This window comes from Ceratotherium simum, chromosome 4 (assembly GCF_057802395.1).
Source record: "Ceratotherium simum simum isolate JZ-2026a chromosome 4, ASM5780239v1, whole genome shotgun sequence".
Lineage (NCBI taxonomy): Eukaryota > Metazoa > Chordata > Mammalia > Perissodactyla > Rhinocerotidae > Ceratotherium > Ceratotherium simum.
Genome location: NC_141903.1, coordinates 31,921,318 through 31,938,512, shown reverse-complemented (window position 1 = coordinate 31,938,512; position 17,195 = coordinate 31,921,318).

The following is a 17,195-nucleotide window of genomic DNA, read 5'->3' as shown; positions in this document are numbered from 1 at the left end:
ATTGAATACTTAAAAGCAGAGAACTTTTCCCAGAGGAGTTTAGAGAGAGATGTGCCATTGCTGGCTTTGAAGAGACGAAGTGGCCATGAGTCAAGGAATGTGGACAACCTCTAGAAGCTGGAAAGAATAGGGATTGGATTCTCTCCTAGAGCCTGTAGAAAGGAATGCAGCCCTGCAGACACTTTGATTTTCTCCCAGTAAGACCCATGTTGGACTTCTGATCTATGGAACTATCTCAGGAAGCTCAAAGACAAGAAAGTGGTTGGGCCTTAGGAATAACCACAGTCTAGAATATAAACACAATTATCTTCCTACGTACCTCTGAGCGTGTCTACTTCATTCTTCTCTCTCTAGAGACTGGCTTTCCCAATTGCTATGTCTGAACAATGATTCCTAAGTTCTTGAATGTTTTATGTAATAGATCAGTCACCCAGAGAGACTGCTTTTCTTTCTTGACTTTATTTCAAAACTTTTGTACAAGAACTATAACTGTTGTGCTTGGATCAACCAACTGTGGTCAGGGGGAGAGGTTACTAGAGTTAACTATCAGGGTGCCACCCAAATTAACCATGTGGATGAAGTAAAATTGGGGAAGATTTGTCCCCAAAAGAAGAGGAGCAATGATGCCTAGACAAAACAACAAACAAGCAATACAGAAGGACACAGGTTTAATGATTGACATTGCTTCTTTTTGCATCCATTAGAAGTCAGGAAGCCCAGGAGTGGTTACTGAGTGGCTATCTTATGCCAAGCACTCAGATAGTCACTGTGTAGCATTGCTGAACACAACCAGCAAGATCAATGTCCACACTAAGCTTATACCTCTAATGGGAAGGGCAGTGATTCAATGTTTTTAAAAAATTAATGCATAATTACTCCTGTGTAAATAGCATGAAGAAGCACACGTTTTAAAAGAAATGTCTAAATGGGTTGGGAGTGTCCTTCAGAGAAATGAGATCTACCTTATCTATACACGAGGGAAGCATTTAAACTGAGAACCAATGATAAAAAAGAGTTGATCAGACCAAAAAAAATGGGGGTTCCAGGCAGAGGAAACAGCATACATGATGGGATAAAGGCAGAAAGAAACATGCGGTTTGATACAAATTGAGTGACAGTCAGCGTAGCTGAAGTTGAAGCAATGAGGGGAGAGTAATGTAAGAGGAAACTAGGGGGATAAGGGCCTGGATATGCCCCTATTAGGGTGTAATGATTGGGAGTTTGTAAATTTGTAAATTTGGGACTTAATTATCAGGCAGTGCTTCAAATAGGGCTTGCCTCAGTCTTTACGTTCAGATCCTGAGCCTCACCTGTAACCTTCTGAATCAAAATCTCTTGGGATAGAGACCAAGGAATCTGCATTTTAGCACCATCACCTTATGATTCTTATGTACTTTAAATTGTACTAGCTACTCTTCAAAGGGTAATGTTATACGTTTGTTATAATAGTACTATTAGAGAATTCAAGGTGGGTTTCTGTTTCTCACAGGAACAGACATAGGAAGAATAATGAATTATGTTTTTCCCCAAAGCAAAAGATCAAGAGTTAACAGTTACAAAATTGTCAGATTTCATTGATGTTCACATCAGCATATTCTAAGTTTCGATTAACCTACTAACCTCCATCTTAATATCAAAATGAAGAATGCTTATAGTGGAATACACTGTGTATAGGCGTTCCTCAGCTTCAGCTCCCAGGGAACTCTTGACACTTTGTTTATATTTATTTTAAAATATGAGAAAGGCCTTTATGCAGGGAAGGATGTAGGATGTGTGCATTCCCCTGTGCTAAGATTGCTGGATGGATTGTCTGTTCACACTTCTCTAATTTGGCTATAGTGTAAATTGATGAGATCTCACAACTGTTGACTTTTTACCAATCTAGTTACATTAGCACTCAACTGAAATAAACAAAGATATGCAGAGTATCTACTGACCGCAAAGCACTTAGTATTTTAGATGTTGAAAAATCTTTGGGCATTACTTTGGAAAGAGCGAAGTACCTTCCTCAATTCCATTCCCCAGATGGGAAGACATAGACATTGGAAAAAATCTCTGATCAGCTGCCTTGACTCACTCAATGTTCTCTGCTGAATTTTCCCCTTCTTCTCTTGAGGCAATGTAAAGATGACCCTTCAAGGCACTCTACTCCTTTATCATATGCAAGGCAGTGGTTGCTAAAAGCAAGGGCAAAACAAGAATGTGAAGATAGATTTGTTCAAGTGCCTAAATCTGGGATCAGGGTGAGAGAACAAAGAGAACTGCCTAGGAACCCAAAAAAGATGGCAGGTAGGCTGTGATGTGTGACGATTTCTGGAGAATCATTAGCACTTAGATCTCAAGCCCTGCTGAAGGGGAAGTCCTGATTCTTCCCTAATAAACATTTGAAGGGTGAACTGAATCTTAGTAAAGCTGCAATAAACATCAGGCTCAGGTCAATCACAGATTAGCAATCTGACAAACGAAGGAGCATGCTGGTTTTTCTAGGTGTAATATTGATTACTTCACTTTCTATTCTGTTGTTCTCCTACACACAGTATTCAGCATTAAACTTAAAAAAAAAAAAAAAACACAAGAAGACAAAGAAGCAAGAAAATGTGAGACACGGTCAAGAAAGGAAATTGTCAATAGAAGCAGACAAAATGATTCAGATAATTGGAATTACAGACAGATGTGGACTTTAAAATAACTAAGATAAACATGTTGAAAAATATAGTGGAAAATGTGGACAAAATGTGTGAACAGATTGAGAATTTCAGCAAAGTAATAAACTATAAAAAAATACCAAATGGAAATAAAATATTTGTTAGGAAAAATGAAGAATTAATTTGAAGATCTTGATAGAAGATGGACATAGAAAAAGATCAGGAAGCTTGAAGATTATCCAAATGGAAGAATTTGAAGAGAAAAAAGAGTGGAAAAAATGAACCAGGGCCAATGGAGCAACATCAATCAGTCTAACACTACCAAGAATTTGACCTATTTGATATTTATAAATACTGCACTCCAAAACTGTAGAATACAAATTTTTTCGGGTGTATATGGAATATTTACCGAGATGGATTATATGGTGGGCCACAAATCAAATCTCAACAAATTGTAAATGATCAAAATCATACAGTATATGGGCCGGCCCTGTGGCTTAGCGGTTAAGTGCGCGCGCTCTGATGCTGGTGGCCCGGGTTCGGATCCCGGGAGCGCCCCGAGGCACCACTTCTCCGTCCAACGCGAGGCCGAGTCCCACGTACAGCAACTAGAAGGATGTGAACCTATGACGTACAACTATCTACTGGGGCTTTGGGGGGAAAAACTGAATAAATAAAATCTTTAAAAAAAAAAAAAAAAACAAAATCATACAGTATATTTTAGGTCATAACATTAATAAATTAGAAATCAATAATAATAAGATACAGAAAATTGTCAATTATTTGGAAATTCAACAAGATCCGTGAAATAACTCATGAATCACAAAATAAATTAGAAGAAAACACGATATATCAAAATATATTCTGTACAGTTACAGGGAAATTTATTGCTTTATGTGCTTTTATTCTGCAGATATTAAAAGGATAGGAGGATGAACAACTTCATGCAAATAATAGAAAATTTAGAGGAAATGGGCAAATTCTTGGAAAAACACAATAAAAAAAAATCGCTGCAAGAAGATAGAGAACACAAGCAGACCTTTATCTGTTGAAGTCATTGAATTCATAAAGAACAAAAACAAAGGAGCAAAAGTAAAACCTTTCTACCAATAAAATTTGAGGCCCAGATGCCTTCGCTGGTGAATTCTTTCAAACTTTTAAGAAGTAATACCAATCCTACTCAAATTCTTTTAGAAAACAGAGAAAGAAGAAACACTTCTCTATTTGTTTTATGAGTTCAGCATAATTCTGACATCAAAACAAAGCAGACAGTGAAAGCCTAATAAACCTCATGAAAAAAGGGCCAAAAGTCATCAGCAAAATATTAGCAAATCAAATGCAGCAAGATATTAAAAGTATCATGACCAAGTGGGGTTTATTTCAGGAATGCAGGGTTTATTTTTAACATTCAAAAGGCAATGAATGCAATTTACCATATTAACATAATAAAGGATAAAATCATATGATCATCTCGATAGAGGAAAAACATTTGACAAAAATCTAACATCAATTCGTGTTAAAAAATATCTAGCAAGCTAGAATATACAAAAAAATATGTGAGGAGACTTTCTCAATCTGATAAAGGAAATCTGTGAAAAATCTCCAGTTAGCAAATTAATAGCAAAACATTGAATGAGTTTTCTCTAAGAGTTGGAACAAATCAAGAATGTCAAATCTGATCACTGCTATGCAACATTGTCTGGAAGTCCTAGCCAGTGTAAAAGGACAAGTAAAAGAAATAAAAAGTACAAAGATAAGGAAAAAAAAAGATAGACTCTCATTCTTCACAGCTGATATGATTGTGTACATACAAAATTCTACGGAATATACAAAAAATTCTAGCAGTGATAAGCGAATTTTAAAATGTCACAGAACGCAAGATCAAAATATAAAAATTTTGGCCTTCAATATACTAGCATTGAACAATTGGAAAATGAATAAAAGGAAATTTTTTACAATAACATCAAAATTATATGCCTAGGAATAAATATAAAAAAGGTGCTCAATAGTATAAAACATTGCTAAGAGAAATTAAAACAGACAAATAATTAGAGAGACATACTCTGTTCATGGATTGAAATAGTTAATGTTACTAAGATGTTCATTTGCCCCAAATTAATCTGTGGTATCAATTTAATCACAATCAAAATCCAAGCAAGTTTTTTATGTAGAAATTGACAAGCTGATTTTAAAATGTATATAGAAATACAAAGTAGGTAGAATAGCCAAAACAATCCTACAAAAGAAGAAAGAAGTTGGAGGACTTACAGTACCTGATTTCAAGACTTACAAAGCTATGTTAATTAATATAGTATGTTATTGGTGTAAAGATAGTCAAATAGATCAAAGGAACAGAAAGAAATACATGTATGGTTGATTCATGATCAAGGCACTAAGTGAATTCAGTGGGGACTGGAAAGTTTTTTAAACAAATGGTGGTGTCATAACTGGATAACAGGAATGTAGGAAGAAAATAAAGTTTTGAGCTCTACCACACTCCATATACAAATATTATTTTCTGATAGATCATAGATCTAAACATAAAAGCTAGAAACATAAAACTACTTAGAACAAAGCAGTGGAGAACATCTTTGTGACATTAGGGTAGCTAGAGATTTGTTTTACAGGGAAGAAATCATTAACCACAAAATATAAAATTTGTAAAATAAGCATCATTAAAATTAAAAATATCTGCTCATCAAAAGATGCCATTAAGAAAATGAATAAGCAAGCTACAAAATTGGAAAAAATAATCAAAATACACAATCCAACAAGATTCATGTCCAGAGTATATAAAGAACTCTTACAAATCAACAGTGATAAAAAATAAATAACAAAAACAGGCAAAAGTCTCCAACACTCACTTAACAGAAGACTATGTTTAAATGACCAATAAGCATAGGAAAAAAGTGTTCAAAATCATTAGTCATCAGTGAGTCATAAATTAAAGCACAAATTGCTTCTTGACACTCTTAGGGGAAAAAAACTCTAGACTCCTTAACATGACCTGTAGGGTCCCTGTTTCTCTCTCTAAGCTGTTGTGCATGCTGCTCTCCCCAGGACTCCTTTAAGGTCCTCAAATCTGTGCACATGCTCTTAACTCAGCCTGGTCAATCCTAATTCCTTCCCCTGCTTTATTTGCATATCTGGGTATCTGGTGCCTTCTCATTCTTCAGGTCACTGTTGAAAGGTAGCCCCTTCAGATTCCCATGAAGAACATCTTGGATCAGTGACTCTAACGTAGGCCCTCTTCACCCCATGTTTTATAGTATCTCATACCCTATTTGTTTCCTTCATAGCACTTATTAGAAGACTCGAATTGTCTTCTTTGTACTCCTAGGACAACCTCATTATCCTACTCTGATTGTAATTACTTATAGTAAATAATAGCACCTTCACTTATAGTAAAAGGATCTAATTTGTATGTTTACATCCACTCCTAGAATATAAGCTTATGAGCAGAGATTTTGTCTTTTCAATACCCACTGCATTGCTAGAGTTTCTGACAAAATGAATGACACTAGTAGTAGGCACTCTAAAATATTTATTCATTTAATGAATGAATGAATGACGTGTAAGGAGTTGGTGAAACTAAGCAATTTAGGATCTACATCTGTGAATTGTGGAAATGTCTGGAGTTTCTGCTACATTTCTGCAAAGCTCTGTCAGTCGGAACAGCCCTCTTCACAAACAGAGTTTTTGCTTTAGTTTATAAAGCTGCTGCCTGGATGATCTGTACTGTATTAAGCAGGTGTTTTCCCTGGGGAATTTTCCATCGTCACACCAGATGCCCAAGCATGAAAAGCTGCCTCTTCCATATATGAGCCAGGCAGTTTCTGATGAAAGCAGCCACTTACTCTTGAAGGGCTTCCAGGAAATCCAAAATGTTGCGAATGTTTTGTTGATAAAGACTTGTAAAGAGACGGATATGTGTCCTTGCAGTGGTCTAAATCAAGCTATCATAGCTCAATCCCTTCACCTGAGATGTAACCAAATACTTTGTTAAATGGGAGGAACTGTGCCAAAAAGGCTAGGTCAAGAGCCAGACAAGTATTAGTGCTAGTGTGATTCCTAAGTATAATAATTCTTATATTTTACTGACACAGTGACTACAACACATTTTAAAACAAAAATGTCACGTGATTGCAGTTCAACTTTGGTTTAGCAGAACCAAACAGTTAAATTTATATTAGGCTGTCACTCCGGAAAGAGAGGGTGTGTGTGTGTGTGTGTGTGTGTGTGTGTGAAAGAGAGAGCCAGAAAGAGAGACTCAATATTCACTCCAGTATTCACTTCTCCCCTCCTCTTTTTCCCTGGAGTATTTTTACATGACATCAAACAAAAGAGCAAAACAGCCAAAGCCCACTGAAGATTGCGGTCAGGAGCCATCTGCATAGAAGTATCTTTTTTCTTCAGGCTGAAACAATATAGGCTAATGCTCCCCCCAGCAGTAATGAAGGTTAAATATCTTTGACCATCAAACATTTGTGCTGCAGCTAACTTGGGCAGCACAAGCACATGAAGTGACAAACGACGTATTTGGGACCTTTGCTTCATTTCTCAGTCTCTCTGCCACCAAAACAGTCATTTCAGGGCTGGACGAGTCTGAGTTGATGCTCCTTTACCAAATCACCTTGTTTAAATCTCCATAAAACATTGCTGCCATCAGCAGCTAGAAACTTGGAGAAGAAATTTAGAGTTGATATAATTTGCAAGTAATTTATCACTGGAAGTAGATGGTTTTATTAAACAGCTGCAGGGTGCCTGTATAAAAACATAAATAAAAGAAAGGGTACATTACCTTTTTTCATCTTCCCTCTCATCCTGTCTGGCTTGCATTCCTTTGCTTTCTGATGTCGTTATTTAAATTTCTCCTCCTAGGTTGGAGAATAATGAAGTAAGTATTGAACTAAAAAGATGTGTAAGTGTGTCTTGACTCTCCCTGATTTTATGAGAGCAGATTCCTGAGGAGAAAAGGCTCAACAATAGCCAGACTAAGCAGAGAAAATTCAGTGGAGGGGGTGGGCTTTGAGTTGGATCAGAGAAGACAGGAGGAGGGGGAAACTCTTTTAAGACAGAAGAAGAGTGTGAGCCAAGGCCTGGGGGCAGGAGTGAAGAGGTAGCGAGGACACTTTCTAGTAGAACTGTGTTTATCACTTTGTTTAATACTTAAAATATTAAATTGCTATATCTATATATTAAATTAGTGATTTAAAGTGTTTGTATCTTAGTTTTGAATAAATCTACATGCGATGTACCCAAATCATTCAAAATTCCCAAGGCTAACATTTGTTCATCCATTCAACCAACATAACATAAGCTTCTACTATATGTTACACAGTGTGTTAAAAATTAGGGAAACGAAGAAGATTGAACCAAATTATATAATGGATCAGCCTATTAGAATGAACTGTTTTAGTGGAATTTAGTGTTTTAGTGGAATTTCTGATTGGAAGCTCTGAGTGGCATGGGATAGAGTGAGGCATTTTGACAGACAGGCATCAGCTCAGGATGAGTAAGGGCAGGCCTTTGCATCCTCATCTTTTTTTTTAATAACTTTCAAACATTGAAATATTCCAAGTGAAATTTCTGTGAGAATGCAGAGGGGGTGTGGCCAGTTTGAGTGAGACAAAGAAGGCTTTCAGGAGCAGGTAAAAGTGAGTTAGTGAACTTGGAATAATTAGCATCTAAGGATTGCATGTTCTCCACAGCTTGTGTGAATTCAAGGGGGTTTGGGTATGGTTGTATGCATATATTTCATAGAAGCACGTTTGTGTTCTAGATGATTACATGGACTGAAAATGATCAACCATAAATATTTAAGTGAGTTATTTGGCTCATAAAAAGGCAGCCATTAGAGAGTAAGAAGCTAACAAATTAATCTGGGTTTGAAGAAAAAGAATTGTCACTACTCAAAACTTGGTGTTCATTTGTAAGCAAAACCCCTAACCCCTGACAACTTCTGGTCTCCCTGTCTCTCACTTGTGCTTTTGGATTTCAGTCACATTTCCACTCAGCATTTTGGATCTGGAAGCAGAGACGAAGACTTTATGGTCACACTGTTGGAAAACCCAAAGAAGTTCTCATATTTACATATGTAAATAAGGGCCAGTCACTAACCTCTTTCTAATTCATCAACTCTGCTAAATTCAGTACTGCTGCAAAACCAGATAATGTTCCCTGCTTTGGTGGAGATAACACTGTTGGCTAATTTTTTTTGAAAGAGGAGTAATGATTAAAAGAAATGGACATGAATTATTTGAAACATTTAAGGAAACCTGATTTAAAAGGTTTTAGTATTTTTTTTCTAGTTTATATCCACAAGGGCTATGCCCATAGGGAGATTTTTTTTTTTCTTTTCTTCCCCAATTAAGCTCTTATTAAGGTTTGTTTGAAGTTATTTTTTTAATAAAGAAACTCATACAACTGAATAGTTTGTTCTCCTAATACTACAAAACAAAAAAGTATAATCAAGTTATCATCTTCTAAGAAAACAATATACAAATACTTACTGGGTGGTTTTTGAATAAACTATACCCATGGGAAAACATTGGAGATTCTAGGAATCTTAATGCTCAAATTTGGCACCGCTCCCCATTAATCATTCATGAGTCAAGTAGCTGCTGGCAGTAATACATAGATTTTAGATTTGGCCATCAATCCTCCATCAGCATTGGGTACTTGTGAGCTTCTTAGCTCTTCAATGCCAAGAATGAATGAAGTAATGAATGAATGGTTCAAAGCACAAGTAAAAGAGCTTTCTTTTGACTTCCTCTCTGATTCCGTCCTCTGGTCAGATTTGTGCCTAGACAACAGAAGACAGGAGCAAGGAGACTAAATCTTACAGCTGGAGCCACTGTCATGAGTAAAGGAGGAATCAGAGTCTGCCAGGAAAGACCTAAACTCATTGGGTCCTCAGCTTTCTTCCCTTGTATCCTACAGTAGTTCAGGTGGGCTAACTCCAGGGCTGGGGGGAATGGAAATTTTACCCTAACGATTCATGCTGAGGTTGTTCATGGCTGTGCCATTAAAGTGTATTACTATTCATTAAGTGCCTATTTTATGGCCAACATTGTGCTTGCATGATCTTTAATAAGAAAAAAAAAAAAACCTTGGGAAGTACATGTAAGCATTTCTTTATTTTTTTAAATAGAAGTAGAAGCTGAAGACCAAGAAAAATAACCAATGTGCCCTAGGACACACAGATGGTAAGAGGCAAGGCCACAATTGAACCAAGGTCTGTGTGGGCCTGATGCCTTAGAGCTTTCTGCTACACACAAATGGCATCTTTAACAAACAAGTTTGAGCTCAAAACCAGATCAGTTGGAGATTATTGATCTCACTATCACTTTAGGTCATTATTTTTATGAAGTATCATTAGAGCCTTGGAGGAGGGCAAATGAGAGAAAGTATTAAGTGGGTTAACAAAATGTTTTTACCTTATCTGAGAGGATGCATTAACAGCTAGATGAAAACATATTACACTTTCTCAAATTAACTCACTCATGATATGACATGAACATGATAGCAACTGCTGGTTAGGAAAAGTCATCAAGAGAAGAGTTGTGAGCAGGACTTCTGATCTTTAATTGCTTTGAGACACAATCAGGGCCCTATGATGTCTATCATTTCTATCTTCACTGCGTCCTCAGAGGTCCCCATAGGAACCTCAAAAATGAAAGTAAGATTCCAATTCAATAGCAAATGAATTAGCATTGATTCTTTGTACATTTAAATCTATGATAAACTAGATAAACAGACAAGCTGCTCTTAATAACAGAAATTAATAAGAAATTATAAACCAATGAGGTAAGAACTAAAGGAGTAGATTTTTTGTTTGAAAAGAAAAATGCAAGTATGTTAGTTCCATATGGTGTAGTAACAAGAAATTTAGCTCTATGGTCAGATATTTATAAGTCCTGACACTTGATAGCTCTAGGACTTTTCAGAACAAACTTTTCTATGCCTCAGTCTTCTCATAGCAAAACAGAAATAATGGTAGCACCTACCCATCCATGTAGTAATGAGGATAATAGGGATGCTGCATATACACAGGGCCTGGCCTATTATGAGCCTTGAGACGTTTTAATCATTGTTATGATTTTTATCACTATGATTACCACTGAAATAGCATGTAGGAAGATGGGAATACCTTGGGACAATTCAAAATTGAATATTATTTCAGGGGGGTTGAAATCCATTCTTGTACCATAAGGCAGATCTACAAATGGAAAGAGCTTTTAATTATACTGGGTCTTCTCAAAATATGTAGATTGGCTTTACATACAACCCTTAAATCATAGAGTAATTACTAAATTCTTTCACTCAAAAGCTTTGTCACATAATAACTACTCAACAAATACTTGATAAATTGAGTTGGTTTTCCTTTGTATTATTTGTTCTGGTATAAGATAGGTAAGCATATAAAATGTGTCTCTATGTACAAAACTTGTCAACTGAGACTTATGGTATTTGCATAGGATTTGTAGATTGCTATCATAAAACTACTTAACACGGTGACAATGATTATATTTTGTCAAATACTCACACTACAATAAAGTTCTAATGTGACAGAATAAATGCTTTGATGTTGTTTTATGACTCAGTATTTACTAAAATCAAGGAAGGTGGTCCATTAATATGTTGCTAGAAATGCCAGGGCAGAAGAACATCAGATGTTCTTAACCTTTGTTCCAGTTGGTACAGAAGGCAACCATTCATTCATTTGACAAGCGTCTATTGAGCATCTTCTATGTAACAGGGACTGTTCCAGACATTGGGGATATAGAGAGGAACAATATATACTCGGTCTTTGCTCTTTGGGACTTGCATTTTAGTGGGCATAGTTACACAATAAATACATAAATGATGTACAGAATGTGATACGTGCTGTAAAGAAAATTAAATGGAGAAAAGTTAATAGAGAGCAACTGCAGTGGGGGTGTGTTTCCTTTAGCTTGAGTAGTAAGGAGAGCCCGTCTGCTTGTATGAGTTAATTATTCTTGGAAGCCTGCCTGAATTCTCTTGAAGGTTAGGGAGGGGGTCGTCTAAAAACCATCAAAATGAGAGTCATTTATAGAGTTTAGAAAACCTTTGAGTTGCTGGGTTTATTTTATTCCAGGATGTCAATAGTCATCAAAACCAGGAAGCTCACTGTGCCTTGCATGCCTGTCCCAAACTCTTTGATTACTTCGGTCCCCTAAAACTCAGACTAAACATCCTCTCTTCTGAGAAACGTCCCTGATCTCCTGAATGCAATTTTATATCCCTTTCTTGTGCTTCCCTAGCACATACCTCCTTAAAATACTGTATTAAAGATGTTTATTTACTGGTCCATCTCACCACCCACTATCCATGCATGAAACCATCAGCCCCTTGAAAGAAAAGACTTGTCTTATTTGAATTTGTATACCCAGTACTTGGCACAGCTACAGATTTCCTTACATGCTCATAATGGGTGATACATGAAACACAAGATATTTAAATATCATTGTTAAGAGTCAACACTCATTTATTAAGCATTTTTATACTCCACACATATTGTGCATTTTCTCAACTTATCTTTGGCCTATATAAATTTAACCTCAGAAAGGGCGTGCCTTGTCAAACGAGTTTTTTTGATGTCTTCCAAATCACAAACTGGTCATGGAGGCCCTGGAAGTAATATATAAGCACTAAGTGTTCACCTCTGGAGTATAATTAATAAATAGTTAATAAATAATAATTCATAGTTCATAAATAGAAAAATTCCTTTTTTGTGCCATTTTTCCACCACTGTCCTTTTTAATCAAGCCAGATAACTCACTCGCTCCCATAACCAATACAACCCCTCATCCCTATCCAAGATATCTCTTCTAGCCCTTAGTTCACGTTTGAATTTCCCACTTGAAACGTATCTTGCTTTCCACACTTTCAATCCTTAGAAAAAGTTGTGGAAGGGAGGGAGTGCTCTACAATGGGAAGAGCTGGTACTGGGGATCTGGTGGGCAAAGAAAACAACCAGTGGAGAATTAAGTTGAATTTCCAGAGACTGACATCATGCCAGCATTTCCAGTAAATTAGGATTGACTTTAAAATGGAAATAGTCAATGAAATTTTTTAATATGTTCAGATCTGTGGGCTTCAAAAATCTTTTACATCAAAGTTATTCATGAAGTTTTGGAATTTTAAACATTTTTGTTCAAAGCCCCAGTGCTGTGAAATTTATATGCAGATCGGAAAAAAAAAGAATCTCTTTGAGGGAATTTGAGGTGAGCTCTGAAGTTTTACATAGATATTCTCATTGTGCTATATCAATTATTAAATATATATATACATATATTTCACAATAAAGATGTGCTACTTGCTACTTTCTGGGTATTCTATTAGAATAGATAGATAGCAGTGCTATATATTTAGGGCTATACATATTATGAGCTTTTGATAAATGCTGTTTACTGATGGATGAAGTATAGGCTACAGTCCTATGTTGTGAGTGAAGCAGATTGGGGCTGTGAAATATATCTGGCCAAGGCTGGCTCACAATACTAGTTTCACCGCATGATGGCATTTGTCAGGAAATAGGGCTGATTATTTCACACCTTAGTGTCCTGTCTTCCCAGTGTCTTTGAATCTTGCCATGATCACCCTGTTCTTCATGTTATAGGTAAGAGGAATGAGCTATTGTAAATCTATTGGAGAACTATCTCGGTGTCATGCTCTGATTCTCATTGCTAATCAATTGCTAATTCTACTGATTTTACTTACTATATATTCTGTATACTTGTCCACTTAGCTTGAACCCCACTCTCACTCATTCTGCTCTATTCTAGGCCTTATATCTTTCACTAAATTAGATAAGATGTGCCTGGTACATAGTAGGTGCTCAATAAATGGTAGATTCAATACTTTTTTGAATATCTCTTCCTTCTCCCTTCAATCTATTCTGTACACTGTACTCATGTTAATCCTCCTAGAACATCATTCTGATGATGTCACACCTTTGCTCAAAACCTTCAATGATTCCCAAATGTGTAGAGAATAAAATAAAGATGCCTTATTTAGCATTCAAAAGTCATCTTGGCCTGGCCCCAACTTGTGACCTTAAAACCCTTTCTTGATCACAGAGTTTAGGTTCCTGCATAGTGTTTAAGAACTTGGACAATGGAATCAAATTCAAATCTTGGCTCCACAACTTACAACCTGTATGGCCTAGTGTATTCAAATTTAAAGTGGGGAAAATAATATTAACTACTTCATTGGGTTATACAATAATGATTGAGATAACAAATATGAAGCTCTCAGCACTGTCTGACATATGTCTTAGCTCTTAGCATGTATCTGACATATAATATGTATTCAGGGTTTTTTTTTCAGTATTAATTTTTAGCAACTATTTTGTACAGAGTGCTATGTACTTTTATGAGGGGAAAATCTGAAAGAAATATCTGAAAGACATATTTTCCCTTCAAAGAGTAATGTATTTTCCATCTATTAGCAGTTAATTTAGTGCCAAAAAGGCAGATGTCTAATGGCCGAAGAGAATTGAGCAGCTTTACCTTAGCTGATAATTATTCTTTCTATAACTTTTCTGTTAGTCACGCTCAATGAATGGACAAAAATAATTCCCTCAAGGAGAGTGATTTCCCTCCGTAATAATAATGTCTGTAGAGTCTCTCAGAGTAATGGCACTATTGGGAGTATCCTATGGATTTCCTCAGTGTCCTAGATGAGGACAGCGTGTACAGAGATGGAAGGCTACCTCAGGGAACAACCTTCTACCTCATCTCTCCTCCCCATTCTCTTCTCCCACATTTTTAATGCAGTCTCCCCACCCTCTTCCTGCTCCCGAAGGGGCACTGGAACTGACTGCCATTAATAATATTTCAGTTATTCTTTCTACATTGATAACCACCCACCTGGGAAATGGTACAAGAATGTACATAGAGAGTGAAAACTTTTGAAACTAAGAGATGACCAATGTTCTCAACAAGCATTATAAACATTACTTATTTCGCAATATCTGTCCTTATTTTTTTCTTCCATTCCTTCCATTCTCACCATTTTCTCAAGGAATAGCTTGTGTGCACCCTTGCCCTTATCTCCTTGGACATCAGTCTTTAATTAACATGAGGCCTATCACACTGGGCATCTATCTGTTAATTAAAACTGCAAGGAGAGTCATCCAAGAGTCAAACAATGTCATCCAGGGCTTCTCAGTCAGAAGGGATATTATAAGTAACCTGTCATACTTTGTTCAGCTTTAGAACAATGATTATCAGAAAACTCTGATTTTTAATTTATGACAATTGAGTGTTAAACGTATAAAATAGATATGGTGCTCTGAGAGACTTTATAGCTTATAGTCCCTGGCCAACAAAGCCCTAAGGGATTTCTTATACACAAATCTACATTCTTGGAATCATGAGACCCCCTCTCTCCCGGCCACAGATGGTTGACATCTGAACTAAAGGCAGCCAGTGCACCTACTGACCTAACATGGGCCTCCTTACATTAGATGGTCAGTAACAAATCTACTCAGATTTTGTTAAAGTCCTTTGAATATGAGTAGATATTTACTCAAATGATCTTGTATTGAGAATCCACTATGGATTTGCTCACCTTTTTGTTTCTGTATATCATTTGCCAAATTTGGGAAATTTTCAGCCATTATTTCTTTGAATATTTTTTCAAATCCACCCTCTTTCTCTTCTCTTTCTGGGACTCCAATGACACCAATAGAAAATCTTTTGTTACTCTCCTACAGGTCTCTGAGCCTCTTTTCATAGATTTTCAGTCTATTATCTCTCTACTGTTTTGATTGGATAGTTTCTATTGTTCTAACTTGAAATTCATTAATACTTCCCTCTGTCCTCTCCATTCTGCTGTTGAGCTCCTCCAAGACTTTTTTATTTTGGTTATTTCTAAGTTCTAAAATTTTCATTTCATTCTTTTTTATATTTTCTGCATCTTTTCTGAGACTTTCTATTTTCCCATTACATTCACGCACGTTCATAACTGCTCATTGAAGCATTCTTTCGTTGGCTGCTTTAAAATCCATGTCACTTAATTCTAACATCTTTGTCATGTCAGTGTTAGCATTTATTTTATTGCGTTTGAGATTTTTCTAGTTTTTTGTGATATGAATGATTTTTGATTGAATCCTCCTGGACATTTTGAGCATTATGTTATCTTAATGTAAGGTAGATCTGCTTTAGCAGCCTCCTCTGATAGTATGCAGTGTGCAAAGTAGAGCACCAGCTAGTTGCTGTCAGATAAGGTTGGAAGTCCGGGTTTTTCACTCAGCATCCTTGACACTCATAGTGGGGTCATGTCTCAGTACTGCTGAGTGGCGGGTGGGAGTTCAGACTCTTTATCAGTCTTCTGTTGTGATATCACCATGCCTAGGAGGGTTAAAGATGGCTTGTCACTGTTCCTACATGACCTTCACTGACACTACAAAGGGTGGCCTCGTTATGTGTGTTATATGCCATTCTGCACTAAAAAGAACCAAGGTTTCTTGAAGAAATGGCTGATTCCAGGATTGGGGCAAGATGAACCTGGAATATCTTATTTTATCAAAAAGTAAGAAAGAGACACGTCAAAAGGATATAGGAGCCAACTTGAACAAGCTCCCGATGAACAAATCTTGAATACTTGAAATGTCAAAATAAATAATGAGAGCAATAAATTATAACCCAGTAACTAAAGTAAGGATTACATGATTTTACGCTGAAACAAATAAGTAAGTAAATAAATAAATAAATAAGGAAACCTCTTTCTTATAGTGGAATTACAACTAATACATATAGAAGTTGAAAAATCATCAATGTAAGCTAAAATTTGTAGGCGTAAGTTTGAAAAGGAACAGGATATTTATATAGTTTCAAAATATCTCCCACAAATTACTTTTTGATCACAAAGGGGAAAAAATAGTAGCTTTACAGTGAAGAAAGCTGGCAGATACCACCTTAATCAGGTGATCAAGGCTAACATTTTGTATCACCAATATTGAGACAAATCGACACCAAGTGCCCCTGTCATGATGCACTGAGAAGGACACAATGTTTCTTCATTGGCGTTCCTATAAAAAATGCATAGCCTTAATCTGATTATGAAGAAATATTAAACAAATCCAAATTGAGAGATATTCTGCAAAATAACTGGCATGAAATTTTTTAAAGCATGGTTAAAAAAGAAAGAAAACTGAAGTACTGTTTATTTTAAAAGTGACATGACAACTAAATATAATACGTTATCCTGAATTATTTATGACAACTAAATATAATACATTATCCTAAATTGGGTGTTACATATGGAAAAAAATGGTTATAAAGGATGCTATTGCGAGAATTAACAAAATTTTGAATATGGACTATGGATTATTATGGATTGGCAAACTACAGTGTGTGAGCCAAATCCATCCCAGGGCCTGCTTTTGTACGACTTATGAGCTAAGAATGGTTTCCACATGTTAAAGGGTTGTGAAAACAAAAAACCAAGAATACGCAATAGAAACCTGATAAGGCTCTCGAAACCTAAAATATTTGTTATCTGGTGCTTTATGAAAAA